Below are 15,559 nucleotides of genomic sequence, written 5' to 3' on the forward strand. Positions count from 1 at the left end.
GCATCTGGGAAGGGTGACCTTGGCATCATCTGGGAAGGGTGACCTTGGCATCATCTGGGAAGGGTGACCTTGGCATCATCTGGGAAGGGTGACCTTGGCATCATCTGGGAAGGGTGACCTTGGCATCTGGGAAGGGTGACCTTGGCATCTGGGAAGGGTGACCTTGGCATCTGGGAAGGGTGACCTTGGCATCTGGGAAAGGTGACCTTGGCATCTGGGAACTGTCTCTCACCAGCTAGCAGTTTGCTCCATTGCTTATACAAGTGAGGAACCTTGAACTTCTGTAGAAAAGTGACTCAATCAATCCCCCTTCCCTCCCTTTTTGCTACAGATAGGATCTTGTGATGCAGCCCTGACTGACCTGGTACTCAGTATATAACTGCATGACGGCTGCAAACCTGTAGCAAGCCTCCTGCCTCAGCCTCCTATGTTCTGGGGTTACACATGTATGCCACTTTGCCAAGCTGTAAATAAAAAAAAAATCCAATAAAAAATACTTCAAGCTGGAGAGATGGCTCAGTGTTTAAAAGCACTGACTGCTCTTCCAGAGGTCCTGAGTTCAATTCCCAGCAACCACATGGTGGCTCAAGCATTGGTAATGGGGTCCAATGCCCTCTTCTGATGTGCCTGAAGAGTGTGACAATGTACTCACATTAAAAAAATATCTTAAAAAAATACTTCAAGGTTATAGTAACTATAATATCTTGGTGTTCACATAAAGACAGTCACATGAAACAGAAGGGAGAATGCAGAAATCAATCCATATTTACACAACTGATCTTTTTATTTTAATACACATTTCTTTTTATTTTGTTATATTTGTTTGCACTCGTGTGTAGGTTCCATGGTGTACATTTAGAGGTTGGAGGACAAACTGTGGTCCTTATTTACCATGTGATTTCCAGAGATCTAATTCAAGTTACCAGTGTTGGCAGCAACATTAGTCATAAGCCATCCCACCAACCTCTCAACTGGTTTTTGACAAAGTCCAATAGACAGTAGAGAACAGATCAGGTCTTTGAGCTAGGGAACTGCCAAAAGTGGATCCATGTATTTAGGGCAATTACATTGGAACTTTTTATCCTCTACATACAAAATAAGCTCAAATGCATCAAAGAATTCAACCCAAAGCATGAAATTATAAAACTATTAGGAGGATACTTAGTTTGAAACACTTCAATATATTGGTGTAAGACAATTTTTTCAAGACAGGATCCATCTTTTCCCTTTTGCATAGGGAAAAGCAAAGATACTTAAATGAGATTATGCCAAGCTCAGACAGTTCTGTGCAGCAAAAGAAAAAAAAATGGTGGGAAATATTCGTGTGCTATTCAAGGATTCAACATATCCAAATTATATAAGGAACTCAAAAAATCAACAATTAAAAAAATACAAATACAGTTGCTAAATGATCTTAAGATCTGAATAGCTGCCTTTCACAAGAAGATATAGTGGGGGAAATCTCAATTCATAAATGATCAAAAGAATTTTTATCACAACCAGAATGAGTCTCGGGTCAGACACTTTAGAAGCTGCATCTGTGGCTTTGCTGGTAGAGTTAGGGTAACAAAAAACAGACTTCATTCTAAATGGAGAAGGGGCAAGAGCATCAGGCATTACAAAGAGATGACAGTGGAAAGCACACAGAAACAGGCCCACAGAAAAATGCGACTACAGTTTGAGGAGCTGAAGGGGAGGAAGCGCTGAAGCCTTCACCACAGGTAAGCTGGGAAGGCCTGGAGAAAACGAACTAGCAGTCCAGGCCACAGGGCAAGACCACGGTTGAAGGATATGATGTGGCAGTAAACTCCACTGCGGAATAGGCAAGCAACTGGAAAAAAACTTCCAGTGATCTCGGAATGCTATGTCATAGCTAAATGGCATCTTGGAGTGGGAACTTTTCGAGACTCTGGTATCCTTGAAACCTGAAACCAAGGAACGATTGTGATTTAAAAAACTTAAAACTACCCTGCCACTATATCTAGAGGGAGACAAAGTAGTTCTAAGGAAGGGAAGACCTGGCCAGGAACATGTACCATCTGAATTAGGCTATCAAGCACACAGTTGTTGGTGGGCATACCCTCTGTGGCAAGGAACCAGCTACAATTACTGAGGATAAGTCCAGAGATGGATAACCCCAAGCCCATGGCGACAAGAACCTTTAGCTTCTACAGATGCCTTCTGGTCTCAGTTGCAAGCAGGGCCGAAGAGTTCTGAGTGCAGATCTGGCAGATGGCTGTTTCCACAAACTTCCCTTTCCTGTGGAGTGCTGGATGACCAGACATCTCCACTTGTAAATCTCAATGTTCTGTTTTTACCCAACCCTCGTGGACTCAAGGGAAACCCTTTGGCATGGACAGATGTCCCTTTGGCTGTATAAAAAGAGAGTGCTCTGGAGCAAGTGGAAGCATGCCCCTTTCATAGGCTGCAGAGCTCAAATGCTAAGGAAGGAAACCTAACAAGTGCATGAAGCCCTGAAGCTGACACCCGCTCTCAACCAACATAGAGCAGCAGCCAAAACCATGTTACAGCCGCTACCACAGTTTGAAAGCTCTGCTCTGAAAGGTGCTGACAACTGATTACTTGGGAAAGACTATTAATGAGATTTCAAACTAAACGGCAGTAAAAACCCCTCAAGACCTAAGGGGGAATTTAAACTCTGTGCTTAAGGAAAACGAGAATATGGAGCTCATGGATAAAGACAATTATGTCCTTGTATTTTGCCATCAACTTCTACTATGAGACATTTTACATGTTACAATGAATGATTGTTGGGAGGGAAAATTCGTGCAATATGCCTGTCGTAGGTTGGTATCCTATAGGATAAACTCTAGTTATTTGATATCAGCCATGTTCTCGGAATTGGAGCTCACAAGTAAGAGCCAAGTGCTCCTTGATTAATCACATCACACTCAGTGAGGCTTTTGCCAGAGCCAGTGTGGCTCCGAATTCTTCCCAAGTTCAGGAGGAATGCATCACACTGAATTACAGGGTGTGACAGAGAACAAGACTGGACAACATAACAGCTGCTGTGATATCACTGAAGGTGTGTCTCAGCCAACAGCTTGACACAAACCAGAGAATTCTAATGTCACCCTGCGTCCCGGCTTGCCAAAGTCAGTTTCCTTATCACACTATAATCTAGCGGACACAGAGTGTGCTATGACTCGTGGCCTGGGGACTTCAGTCTTGCCATCACATTCCATTTGAAAAGAGTTCATGCAGAGTGGGACAGGGTGCCTGCCTTATCTGGGATCCCAGGCACTGTGTGCTCCATTCCTCTGTTTGCTGCTCACACAGGTTTCTGCAGCAGAGGGCGGGTCCACCAGTCCTATAAACTCACAACTAGACAGACTATCAACTGCCCCGAAACTGTTCTGAAACTGGAGTCATTAGCACCACCTAAAACGTATCGGAGATCAGTCTGCACTGTGACAGGATTTCTCAGTGACTCCTTATATGCTAAAATTTGTAACATACTTATTCTGAACTAATAGCTGTGAAGAAAAGGACACTGGGAAAAATATTTTCTTACACTGCAGAACTGACTTTCTAACTGTAACCATGGAAGGAGCAGTAAAGAAATAGAAGAACTGAAACACATAACGAGCCCTTTGGTAACATCCTAAGACTTAGAGACCAGTGAAGCGGGAAGCCTGTCTCTGCTGCTCCCATACTGCAAAGGTCACACTGAGATGGGAGTGAGGAGCTATAGCAACCATATACTGAGCATAAAAATTATTCACTGGCTTGACATGGAGTTAAAGCCCATGGTTGATTATTGTCACTGTACCACCAACTGAGAAAGTAGTCCTTGACATGAGCCTCAAAGGATGGTCAAGTGACAGTACAACATACAGTACTACAAGCGAGCCCCAGGCTAGAAATAAGAGACATGAGTTCAAATCCTGGCTGCACTCTATACCGGATTTGGACTAATACCCCAAAGACAAAGTTTCCTATTCAAACAGAATGCAATAATATCATCTGCCTCGGAGAGCTAACTGGAGAAGAGCAGGAAATCATGCAACACAAAAGCAACATTCAACAGGACTTTATCCTCCATATTTTATGTTCCCTGGTCCTCAAAATAGTCTTGTGAGAGAGAAAGGTGTTTGCGTTTGTGCCTAGGTGTGAAGATGGAAGCTGGCAAAGCAGTAACTCTCCCTAGAATGCCTGCTGGTGACAGGGATGAGATAGCCTGGCTTTGGCTCCTCCAGCTCGTTGTCCTTACAATACTGTGCCAGGCAGGCATGGTGAATGTCAACAGTGATCCAATCCAGAGAACAACAATTACAAGGAAAGCGCCAGAAAGCCAGCCCAATGGAGAGGCACACGGCCATCTGTCAGCTCCCTGGATCATCTTCCCCCATGTCTCAGGAAAAGCACTGTTCTGTCAAAAAGCAACAGTATTTCTGGAAAGGCCCTCTTAGCAATCACTCATGTAGGAACCAGCTTTTCAAATGCCACAAACTAGAGCAGAGGTATCCGGAGGTAAGAATGGAAGGCCTCTTAGAGTGTATCCAGAAGGGAGTCTTTCTATCCTGTTATGCAAAGATGAGGATAGAGAAAGACAATAAATAAGGAGACAGAGAAGTTCACAAATAACTCTGGGCTAGGCACAGATTGCCAGCGGTATTAGTTGTTTCATCAATGCTATGTCCCTTGTCACCACCACACAGTATATGAAAAGGCTTATCGACTTAAGGAAATATGCATAGCTATCACTATCACATGAAGAAGACAAAAAATTATTATAATTTATTGGGCCTTTTTTCTACCTTGCCACATTTTTAAATATTGCAGAATAATTTGAGCTTAGAAGATAAATTGAAAAACAATACCAAAAACACTACAGAGAATCCCCATGCCCCAGATCTGGTTCCCTCCGATGTCAATGTCTTGTCACAAGTAGTGATCTGATACAGGCCTACTATCAGCTAGAATCTAAATTTTCTTCACTTTCACCTTGGCCTCATTTTGGATTCTACTCCAGACACCATATGGCATTTGGTCTGCCTGTCTTCTCAGGCTCCATTTGGCTATGACATTTCTCTTCTTTTAATGGCCCTGGGAGTTTTGCAGAACACAGGTACAGTATTTTAAAGAATGCCCCATCTGAGGTTTTGTGATGTTTTTCTCATTGATTGGTCTGGGGTTATGCATTAGGGCCAAGAAGACCACAGAGATATTACTGTACCCTCATTCCATAAGGATACAGTGATTTGTCACTACTGATATTAACCTTAGTCGTGTGTCCTTGTTACTCTCTCCCCTTTCCCAGAATTCATTCTTTAGAAAGAAGTCACAATATATGTCTCACACTTACTAAGTAGCAAGCTAAGCCTCTCATTTATGGGGGCGGGGGGAGAACAGGTACATGAATTACTTGGGATTTTTCTGTATTAGAAATGTTTGAAGCCTCAAATTTACTTACTTATTTGGTCATTAGTTTATTGGCAGAGTCTTAGGGTTTCCATTGCTGTGAAGAGACACGATGGCCGAGGCAACTCTTATAAAGGACAACATTTAATTGTTTAATCTATTATCAGCATGGTGGGAAGCATGGCAGTGTGTAGGCAGACATACACTGGAGGAGCTGAGAGTTCCACATCTTGTTCCAAAGTCAAACAGAAGAAGATTGGCTTGCAGGTAGCTAGGAGGAGGGTCTTAAAGCCCATCCCCAAAGTGACACACTTCCTCCAACAAGGCCACACACACCAGTCCCTGGGCCAAACATATTCAAACCACCTCAGGCAGCCACACCTATGTTCATTTTCTAAATGAAATAACCATCTAGCATCATCTTATTGTGTTACTTATTTCACCTTTTGCCACTGAGAACTGCCTTCTGTACTCCTTTGATCTACACACACACACACACACACACACACACACACACACACACACACAGAGTCACTGTGGGGGTTTGGGAATTAGTTTGTCTTGTTTTGCATTCCCTTATTTTCTGCAACTAGAAAAAGTTCAGTCCTGTTTTGACTTCTTACTAGGTTCTTTAGCATCCACATGAAAGCCAGGCACTGCGACACATGATGGTAATTAACTTGTGTACCTGTAATCCCTGTGATTAGAGGTGTAAACAGGTGGGACCCTGGGGCTCAAAAGCCGCCAGTTACCCAATCATTGAGGTCTAAGTTTAGTGAGAGTCCTATTCAAAAAATGAGGTGAAAAGTGATAAAAGATGGTGAATGTTGACCTCCAGCATCCAAGTGTATGTGAATACACAAACACTTACCCACATTACATATATCTGTTCAAAACAAATTGGAGTAAACAAAAGGAATGAAGAGAGATAACAATTGATAATATTTTGAAGTAATATAACCAGTTACAAAGTTTAATCTTTTTTCTCAGATTTTACTAGTGTGTATTAATTGCCCAAATGAGTTCTACAATGATAATTTCATACATAAGAATGATGTGTTTGATCAGATTCACACAACCTATTACCCTCCTCTGTCCCCCTGAAAGTCTAAATTTCTTTTGTCCCCATTTCATATATCAGCTTGATACAGAATATTTCCTATGGTGTAGATAAGAGAGCCATAAAACTGTGATAGAAAAGATAATTTAAATCAGAAGATAAATTCATTCTTTATAGCCTGAAGCTACTGAAAGCATTAAGATAACAAACACCAGGAAATGTATGTTCCTGATTCTCTCCCCAGACTAAAACCATGACAAAATGAACAATTGGAACAAGAGTTCTTCCTTCTCCCACCCCCTGTCTGGAACTCTGGGAGGTGGTCCTCTTGTGGCTCACTACTCCAACATGTTCATAAGAACACAGGAAAGTAAAGCTAATGGAGTTGCTCGGCCAGAAAGTGATAGCCAAACTTCAGCCTCCCCGGGGCTTCCATCTTCCCACTACAATATCAACTGAATCCAGAAACCCCCAGTAGCATGAAAAAGAGGAAGCAAACCCAGTCAAGCTAGAGATCCACCATTTCAATCACCATGTCTACTGAGGTAAGGGGTTACTCAGGAAAAGATGGACCCCCACCTTCAATTCCTGGATGTAGATTGCTCCTGAGAGACACAGCCAGAATACAGCAAATACAGAGGCGAATGCCAGCAGCAAACCACTGAACTGATAATAGGACCCCCGTTGAAGGAATCAGAGAAAGAACTGGAAGAGCTTGAAGGGGCTCGAGACCCCATATGTACAACAATGCCAAGCCACCAGAGCTTCCAGGGACTAAGCCACTACCTAAAGACTATCCATGGACTGACCCTGGACTCTGACCTCATAGGTAGCAATGAATATCCTAGTAAGAGCACCAGTGGAAGGGGAAGCCCTGGGTCCTGCTAAGACTGAACCCCCAGTGAACTAGACTGTTGGGGGTAGGGCGGCAATGGGGGGAGGGTTGGGAGGGGAACACCCATAAGGAAGGGGAGGGGGGAGGGGGATGTTTGCCCGGATACCGGGAAAGGGAATAACACGCGAAATGTATATAAGAATTACTCAAGTTAATAAAAAAAAAAAAAAGTTTCTGAACCAGAGCTTCCAGGGACTAAGCTACTACCCAAAGACTATACATGGACTGACCCTGGGCTCCAACCTCATAGGTAGCAATAATAGCCTAGTAAGAGCACCAGTGGAAGGGGAAGCCCTTGGTCCTGCCAAGACTGAACCCCCAGTGAACGTGACTGTTGGGGGAAGGGCGGTAATGGGGAAGGATGGGGAGGGGAACACCTATATAGAAGGGGAGGGGTAGGGGTTAGGGGGATGTTGGCCTGGAAACCGGGAAAGGAAATAACAAAATGTAAATAAGAAATACTCAAGTTAATAAAGATTAAAAAAAATCTTAAAAAAAAAAAAAAGATAAAACAAAAAACTATGCCATCAAAGTCGTATAAGGCAAGGACGTTTCATCCTGCTACAGAGACACTTACTCAGCTGTGTTTGTTGTTGCTCTGTTCCTAATAGTGAGCAATTGGAAACAACCTAGATGTCTCTCAACAGAAGAACAAATAAGGAAAATGTGTCACATTTGCAAGGTGGAGTACTATTCACTGGTAAAATAATGGCACCATACTTCCTGCGTTTTGAGTTTGAGGATGATGTCACTGGGAGCTCAGAAATGAGCAGCCACATGAATTCCCCGAAGTTTGACAATGCCCAAGAACAAATATAAAGGACAGAAGTCCAGGTATATATTTCACCTCTCGAGCCAAAAATACCTCCAAGGCTAAAAGCAAGGCAAAATTCAGTTTACTACTAATCTTTAAGATAAACGTTATGAATGATGAAAAAGTCAACAGAATGAACAGAGCTTTTATAAATATACAGAAAGGATTCGTAAGCTTTTCAGAAAGCCTTTCTCTTAAATCTGAGCAGAAAGAGCTGTGCCATGAAAATGAACCAGCTAATGATGTCAAAGTGACAAGATTAATGCTCGGTTATAATACATGACATGTATCTTATTCCCCCCAAAGATCAATAAATTCAATGTTTCATATAAAAGTGACATCATGAAATTTGCAGATAAATGGATGGAACTAGTAAGGGTCCCCTCAGAGTTGGTAGAGAACACACCCAGACACCAAGTTCTCAGCAAAAAGCAGATGTATTCCCTGGAAAAACAATCGGGGGTTGGGGTTGCCTCTGAATTGGGCAAAAGCAGACAGGCGGTATTGTTGCAAGAACAGGTTTTTAAGAGGAAAAACAGGGGGAGTCTATGTTAGGGTAAGTTGGAAAGTCCTAAATGACAGGTTAGTTGGTACAGCCAAATACTGACTTTTGATTGCTGGACCTTGGTATTTTGATAGTTAGACCTTGGAGGTCAATCTCAGAAATGAGTCATCAGACAAACAGTGGAATAGGCCTTAGGGGCTGCTAGCTTTAGGGATGTAATCTAATGGTTTTGCAAAGGAAAGGGAAGAAGAAAGGATGAAACCTGCCAGCCCCATGTTTGCAAAGCTTGAGCCTGGTGGAGGGCCCTTCATGGGGTATCCCAGACCCACAAAGATCATCATTGCCCTGCTCAGTCATCACCAGAGTTCCTTCCTCCTGCAGCATAAGAACAAATACAGAGGCCATAGCCAGACATTAAAAAGAGAGTAAAACACTCAGTCCTAAACCGTTTATCTCCTTCAAATCTCTTTCCTCGGAGCTCAGGAAACCCAGAGAAAGAGGAAGCTGAAAGAATATAAAAGCCAGAAAGGACGGAGGACTCCAGGAAACAAAGCCCTCTAAGTCGACATGGTCCAAGCCCGTCTGAGCTCACCAGAGGCTGATGCAGCACACGCAGGACCTGCATAGGTCTAAACGAGGTCCTCTGCACAATGTACAGATCTCAGATTCCAGCCACAGTACCACACTGCAAACTGTTACTAGAGATTACCTGCAGTCCATTACCATCATTGACATGGGCCCAGTGAACACTCTTCCAGATTGGAAAGTCTACCCGCTTCCTCCTCCAAAAATCACTTACTAAGGGTCCATAGCTCCCAAAGGTCTACAATGGTCCCTATTTCCTCCGTGGGCTGTGTTTCCAATGAGATGCCTCGGTGCACGGATGGTGACAGAACATTTACATGCATGTACATTAAATGCATATACATTTTAAACTCAGTTTCCAGGTATAAATGTGTGATCAGTCTGCTATTGGGATTCATGACCACATTCTGGGTCGTTGAGATGCTCAGCAGGTGAAAGTACTTGTCAATAGGCTTATCACCCTGAGGCAATCCCCGAGGCTCACCTGAAAGGAAAGAACGGACTCCTGCAAGTTGTCTTTTGACCCTCATTCACACGCTATGGCACATGTACTCTGCATCCCAACACACACACACACACACACACACACACACACACGCACGCACGCACGCACGCACGCACGCACGCACCATAAATAAATATAAAAAAAGGGTTCATTCTACGAGAGCTGATGTTCGAAAGATAAACATAGTCCAAGCAAATGGGATTTTGAAGATTCTATCTCAAGAGTATGGAATAGGCAAGTTCATCGTTGACACATGTCCATTTACAGTGTACTACTAAAAAAATAATAATAATAATTAAGAGGCCAGCCCCAACCCCGTCGGACTGGGACAGGTAGAAGAAAGACAATCAAGCTCCAATCCCATGATCATGAGATCAAGAGGCGGCCCCACCCATGACCAGCTGAAGTACGCTGGAAAGCAGGTCCTACCCTGTGCCTTGGCAGAACAGGTCCTACACTGTGCCTGAGCAGGAGAGCAGGTCCTACACTGTGCCTGGGTAGCACAGTAGAGCTGACCCTGGTGCAAGGGCGGCTCTAGCATTGGGTGAGCTAGTTAGGCAGTGCTAGAATGCTGGCCATGGCAGTGCGAGTGCGAGATCGGCAGAGATGGTGAACTGAACAGCTTAGATACCACGCAGGCCCAGATGCAGGGCTCTGAGTTGGCGCACCCCAACATCTACCACATCTATGAACTGCTGAGCCAGTGAAGGCACCGGCCCTATAGATTCAAAGCTGCAGGATCTCCATGACACAGGGCAACAACAGGATAAACAAGAGGAGTCCCAGTGAGGGTCCAGTATTGATATTGTAGTGTTCATTGCAATGAGCATTTGCAAGGAAAGATGTGCAGACAAAAGGGTATTCTGTGTGACACATTATGACACGCTGCAAAATGAGGGTTTTTTTCTTTTTCTTTCTTTCCTTTTTTTTTTTTGATATTTGGTTTTGTTTTGCTTTGTTTTTTATTTTTTATTTTTTAATTTTCATGTAGGAGGAAGGTTACAAGGGCCAAGGACAGATAGGAAGGTATGGGGAGATGAGTGGGATTGGGGTGCATGATGTGAAATTCACAAGAAAATCAATAATTTTTTTAAATTTTAGAATCAGAGATTTTTTTTATAACAACCCTTTAAAATGAATGCTTTTTGATTCTCCAGAAGCATTAATATTTTCTCTTCCCTTTAGAGAAGAGCTCTAACATTTCTGGGTTGGAGTTCACATTCAAGATCTCTCTGGTTTATGTTCTCACTAAACTCAGTTTGTCTTTTTTCCCCCAGTACTTTCAAATTAAACAAAGGCAATCTAGTAAACTGACTTCCTCCCTTTATTATTTTTTTTTATTTCTTTTGCTTCTTTATTTGGTTCTAGCAACTGAATCCAGGGGAGAGTCTGTGTTTGTCATCATACCCTCTAAACCATATCCCCAAACCCTAGGTTCTTGATTCTCCAGTTATCAACTCCGTAAGTAACCTAAACCCTCGGTGCCCGCATTCCACACACACTACTACTGCTCTCTCCTCTCTGCCAGGTTTTTCTTCTTTCTCTCTTCGGTCTCCACACATCCAAGTCCTACCTATCTATCTTCCTTCCCCATTGACAAAACATGTAAACACTTGAATAACAAAGTAAAAAGCGTATCAGTGATCCGGCAGGAACCAGAACACATGTTCATATTACGGTAAGTCTGGGAAAGTTTGTTCAATTTGTAGAAGTTGTAAAAGCTGAAGGCAGAAGCACTGAGTACCAAGCCTGGCCCAGTGGACCAAGCTGACAGTTACAGTTCCCATTGTTAAGGCTGTTTTGTTAAATTCAAACATTTCTAAAAGTTTAACTTTCCAATGTAAAACACTATGCTACCTTAAAAAGAGAAGTCAATGCTATAGTGTAACCAACAGCTTTCTGATGTGACTTTAGACCCATTCCACAAGAGGAGATCATACCTGGTACTATAAAGTTGGCCAGAGCCCATAGCTGAGAAGGTCATCGAGCTCAAGGGAGAACCAACTATATTGTATTGCTAAATGGACATGATGTCAACCTCCTCTCTAAGTATTTATATCCATCGATCAGTACAGCTCTTGGCCTTGGTCAGAGGTGCTTCTGTTTGCAGGGGAGACACTTAATGCAGAGGCTCATAGATGTTCACAATGCAAAAAACAAACAAACAAACCAAGTGGCTCTTGAATGTTCAGGGTTAAATCAGACAACAGCATTCAACAGTATTACCCTTCCAAAGCTCAGGGAACATCAAAGAAGGGGTGGGGAAAAGTCTAAGAACTGAAAGATAGGAAGGAGTGATAGCAAACTGTCTTCTGGACATGGTGCCTAAGGACTCACAGAAGTAATGGCTACTTGCACAAGAGTTGCAAGGCTGGGTCCAGCAACAGTCCACCATGGGGTGGAAGAGGGGCTCATAGGACCCCACCTCTTGCAGAGAAGCCACAAGCAGCTCAAGGTTAGTGGGAGAGGTGGAACCATCCCTGTGCTGTAGCCACTGTACATCGCCCTCACTCAAGTAAGTAATCTCCCACCAGTGTTCATCCTAATTAAATGTAGAAAGTCACAGAGGAAGGGAAAAGGACATGAGAGGAAGAAAGAGACTTAAGAAGGAAGGATCCAGTGGGGAGAAATTGATAAGACAATAATGGCATGGGACTTTGATAAAAGAACAGTACATATGTGTGTGTATGTGTGTGTGTACGTGTGTGTGTGTGCATGAAATTGTGAAAGAATAAAAAATGCTAAAGTCAAAATACTCAAAATCCATTGTTTCATTTTGGTACCATACATGTTCTTGAGGGCACGTAACACCTATCATGTACACTTCTTCCCAGTTTTATACTGAGTGCCATCCCATTGGCTTCATGCAATCAACCATAGGAGCAGGATTTACAGTACAGAAACCTGCAAACACTACAAACCAGGGGTCTGCCTCTTCCTACCCATCAAATCAGGTACTATGCATAAGAAACCACTGGAAGACACATGAAATTGTATCAACTAGCACATACCAGGGGGCACAAAGGGGTCTATTAGAGAGTGTGTATGGAGCCCATCACTAAAAAATAGACCAGCGAATGTGGCACACCTACCACAAATAGGGTTGCAGGAGTTGTAGCTGAAACAGATGAAGACTCCTTCAGAGTGTGATAAGACCTTTCTTTCTAGCTTGTAGATAACTGTCTTTACACTATGTGCTCACAAGAAGCATCAACTAACACAAAAAGGACTTCAGTGTTCACACATTCCTTGACCACATGGCCCCTCTAACTTTCCTTGTAAACAAGGCCTCACCAGAAACCCACAAAAAGCAAAACAAAGAACCAAAAAGACAATAAAACAAAACAAAATGAAACAAAAAAGCAAACACAGAGAGAGAGAGAGAGAGAGAGAGAGAATATATATATTTGTGTTGTGTTCATTAACTACTCCTGGGCATGGGGCCCCATAGAGTGTGGTTGTGGTTGATATATGCAGTGAGATTCCACTGAAAAAAATTAGTTTATCCTTGCCAGCAGGTATCAATTGCAAATAATTTATTGGTTTTGGATGGGACCCTGCATCCACTTACCCTTCTCAGTGCTGGGACCCTTCCACCTGGCTTGACTTTATAAAGAGCCTATGTATGTTGCCACAGTGCCTATGAGTTCATATTACACAAACCTGCTGTCTCTAGAAGACACTGTTTCCTCAGAGTCATCCATTACCTCTGACAATCTTCCTTCTTCCACTTCTCAACAGATCCGGAGTCTTGAGGAGGGCTTTCAAGAAGAGATCCCATTTAAGAGTGACTGCTGCAAAGTCTCTCACTGTCTGCTCATTGGCCAGGTTTGGGGTCTTTCTCTGTGTTAAATACCACCTACTACAAGAAGAAGTTCCTCTGATGAGGGTGGAGGGACCCACAAGTCAATGGGCACAGCAGTTATCATCACAAGTCATTGCATTGCTGTCTTCCTTTAGCAAAATAGCAGTAATAAGTTTTCCCTAAGCTCATGCCCTCTCTAGTCTCAGGTTCTTGGCCACTTTAGCCTTACCAGGTACCTTTCCCCTCCAGTAGCAATCAGAACACATTCCAATACCTTCCATGAATGCTGGTCGGTAGGAGTGAAGCTTCTTGTTGGGCATCAATCAGTTTGACTTCTCGGTGTTCAGTGACATAAATAAATGGTATCCTCAGGGGGGGAAAAAGCCTTACCAATTAGCTGTGAAAGGGATCAGTATCCTATAACATTTTCAGAGAGCCATCGGTACCTTTGTTCAATGACTCAACAAGATAGAACCCATTCTTGGCACTGGAGGTTTGATTTGGTGGCATAAGATGACTAGTTGGGGCATTGTCTCCCCCATTCTGTGGTGGCTCTATTTAAATTCCTTTCCTCTGTGTATATATTTTAGGAGACTTCTTCAGTAGTAGGTTTCCATGTGACTTTTTGAAAGGCTTTTAGAGACAATCTCTTCTCTCCCTATCCCTTCTTTTACCCTGCTCTCCCATCCCCCTCTCTATTTGATACCTTATGCTAGATTCCCCTTTGTCTCTCTTTGATATGATGAATAAGCAGAGCCACAGACAGCAGTGAGCTATTTGGTTTCCAGCACTAGACAGGAGACTTGCTTAATAACATCAAAATACAGTTATGCTAAGGGATTTTATGACAGCTTAACTTACTACTGTTGTCTAGAAATAAGATAAATTATGATTCACAGAAATTTGTATTTGCCCCCAAATTCTAATTCTTTATCAACCATTTCTCTTTTGAAACTATCAAACCATAGACTGTGCAGACACTAAAAACATCAATCAGAAACATTTGAATGAGCCTGTTTCTAATATGATACAGAAGATCAGAGGGGCGTACATTTAGTTTCCTTGTGACATAAACCAGAAGTACATTCTGTCTCCCCTGTCACTGCTGCCCACATCCATCACCACCTCCTGCATTGCCAGCCACAGCCAGCTTCGGTGCCTTATCTCTGTCAGCACCTAGTGCATACTCGAGTTTTAAATACAGTTTCTGATGACCATTGTACAGAAGAGGGCCTCACTTTGATAAAGTCGTAGAAGTGAGATCATGGATCAGCCATATTGAAGCCAAGAATCTTAACTCCTAGTACTTCACTAGCCAGAAAATTCCCATAATCCATCCAAAAGGAACCGCATACATTGGACATCCTGATCCTGACAATATTGTTGTTTCTTTCAAAGCCCCTACAAAATGCAATATAACCCATCTCAAACTGCATCTGTCTGAGTAGTCTATTCATTAATTGCTAATGAATTTCCCTGTCTCTCCTTATTTACTAGTGTGGCATATGTAGGGAAGAATCATAATTGATATTGCTAATCCTGATTTCAAAATAACTGGAAACTCTAATTTACGCAAACACCAAAGTTAAAGCCCCAGAATTCCTTTTCAAAACCCTGCCTTGTTTTTACCAATCTTACCTCCTTATTTGTTTCGGATCCCCTTTTCAGTTTTCTTTCTCCCTTCCCCAGTAAGACCTTTTCACCATGCACCAGTTCCCATTTCCTTCAGATTTTCCATTTCCCATCAAAAGTGTCCAGCTCTTGTATAGAAAATACACTCCTGGAGACCTCACCGCCTGATCAGGGGGGCACTCCTGAGGCTGCAGAGCGGAGGAGACCACCAACACTGCCCACCCCTGCCCACATCCCTGGCCCAAGAGGCAACTGTATAAGGCCTCTGGGTTCCCGTAGGGGAGGGCCCGGGAGCGGCAGGACCCCTGCGCCTGAGACACTGCCGGAACCTGAAGGAAACAGACCGGATAAACAGTTCTCTGCACCCAAATCC

At 43.0% G+C, this 15,559-nt stretch overlaps 1 pseudogene; it reads left to right on the plus strand.

Moving 5' to 3' along the window:
• Positions 1–8,139: 8,139 nt before the first annotated feature.
• On the plus strand, positions 8,140–8,437 carry Rbis-ps2 (ribosomal biogenesis factor, pseudogene 2; annotated as a pseudogene).
• The last annotated feature ends 7,122 nt before the right edge of the window (positions 8,438–15,559 follow it).

The sequence above is a fragment of the Rattus norvegicus genome, chromosome 1 (genome assembly GCF_021556685.1).
Source record: "Rattus norvegicus strain SHRSP/BbbUtx chromosome 1, alternate assembly SHRSP_T2T, whole genome shotgun sequence".
NCBI lineage: Eukaryota > Metazoa > Chordata > Mammalia > Rodentia > Muridae > Rattus > Rattus norvegicus.